The sequence below is a fragment of the Octodon degus genome, unplaced genomic scaffold (assembly GCF_000260255.1).
Source record: "Octodon degus isolate 3935 unplaced genomic scaffold, OctDeg1.0 scaffold00020, whole genome shotgun sequence".
Classification (NCBI taxonomy): domain Eukaryota; kingdom Metazoa; phylum Chordata; class Mammalia; order Rodentia; family Octodontidae; genus Octodon; species Octodon degus.
In genome coordinates, this window is record NW_004524596.1 from 16,462,903 (window position 1) to 16,464,711 (window position 1,809).

General features: G+C 47.8%; 1 protein-coding gene across 1 annotated transcript in view; it reads left to right on the plus strand.

Moving 5' to 3' along the window:
• The window catches only part of Msh2 (mutS homolog 2), an 82,809-nt gene that overhangs the window by 23,864 nt on the left and 57,136 nt on the right, over positions 1-1,809 (plus strand). The window lies entirely within an intron of this gene.

A 1,809-nucleotide genomic window follows, 5' to 3' on the forward strand; every position in this document is an offset into this window, starting at 1 on the left:
TCTCTCTCTCTCTCTCTCTCTCTCTCTCTCTCTTTCTTTCTCTCTTCTCTTTCCTTCTTTCCACGGGGTCTTGCTGTGTAGTTCCAGCTGCTTGTGAGCTCATTCTGCAGCCCAGGCTGGCCTCACACTGTCTGGAGTGCTCCTGCCTCAGCCTCCTGAGTGCTTTGCGGATGTGCACCACCACAGCCACGTTTGTTCTTGCAGTATGGTCTGGCATGTGGAAATCACTTACTCCTCATTATTTGAGAAAGGATTTAAGGTGACCAAAGCCTTGGAGACTGGGAAACACAGCTCAGGGTAGAGTGCTTAGCGCTTGTACAGGGACTTCATCCCCAGGACTAGACAAAAAAGAGAAATCTTTGAAGATGAGAAATCAAATGCTAGGTTCTGCTACCCTAGTATGACTAGCGTTTGGATATTTTTTAATGTTTTTAGATAGAAGTTTCCACGCTGGCTTTTTCCTCCTATTTTGTTTGTTTCTTTATTTTCCTCCCTCCCTCTGAACCCCCTTTTCTTCGTCCCTCTTTCCTGCATAGAATTGACCGCAGGGCCTCACAGGTGCTAGGCAGACCTCTGCTCCTGCGTAGCTGGGATTGTAGGCATGTGCCACTTTGTCCAGCTCTGAAGTTTCAGGGGAGCTTTGTAGCGTGAATAGAGCACAGACCCCTCCAGTGTGGCTTGCCAGCGCTCCAGGCTCCCCTCGCGTCTCAGCTGGTTCCCGCCCCTCTTCCTGCTGGATCTGATGCCAGAGTTTGGTTTGTTTTGCTCATTCTGTACCTTTGCATGAATGTAAGCATTTACTCTTTTTTTAAAAAAATATATTTAGTACACAGTCTACAGGGTCTTACTACACAGCTCAGACTCATAGTGTTCCTCCTGTTCTCAGTTGTCCAAGTGCTGGGATTAGAAGCTTGTGCCACCAAGCCCGGTCTCAGTCACTGTCTGTAGCACACCCTGGGGGTGGGGCTGGCACAGCACACGGGATTAAACCCTGGTCTAGCTGGCCTTATAGTACACGCTTTGATTTTGGTGGATCCATCTTGTTCAAGACTACAGCCTGTAAAAGGGTCACGGATGATGATGAAAATGTTGCTACATACTTTCTTTTTCTGTTTTTTAAATTGGTATAGAGTCTCACTATGCAGCTTGGAGTTTTAGTGATCCTCCTGTTTTCAGCCTTCCCAGCACAGGGATTACAGGCCTGCACCACCATAATCAGTCTTGTAGCTGGTTTAGCATGCGTGGGGTGGGGCTGTCACAGCATGTGGTGCTGGGATTCATTTCTGGTCCCTGCGCGTACCTAAGCACGTGCTTAGTCTGCTGAGCTTTTTTTTTTTTTTTGGTGGAACCAGAGATTGAACTCAGTCCCTTGCGCTTGCCAGGGAAGCGCTTATTCTACTGAGCCATTTCCCCGGCCCCTGCTGAGTTATCTTGCTGGGTCTTGTTTTGATTTTTAGGATAGGGTCTTCATATGTAGTAGTTTCAGCTGGCCTCAAACTCATGGAGGATCCTCCTGCCTCAGCCTCCTAAATGTTGGGATTATAGACATGTGCCTCAATCAGTTTTTTTTTTTGTTGTTGTTTGTTTGTTTTTTTGTGGAACCGGGTATTGAACTTAGGCCCTTAGCACTTGCCAGGGAAGCTCTTATGCCACTGAGCCATCTCCCCAGCCCGTCTCAATCAGTTTTATTTATTTATTTATTTATTTATTTGTGTGTGTGGCCAGCTCAGCCTGCCTGGGGGCGGGGCTGGCTGGCATGTGGTGCTGGGGGATTGAACCGCAGTCCATGTGCTTTGCTAAGCTTGTTCC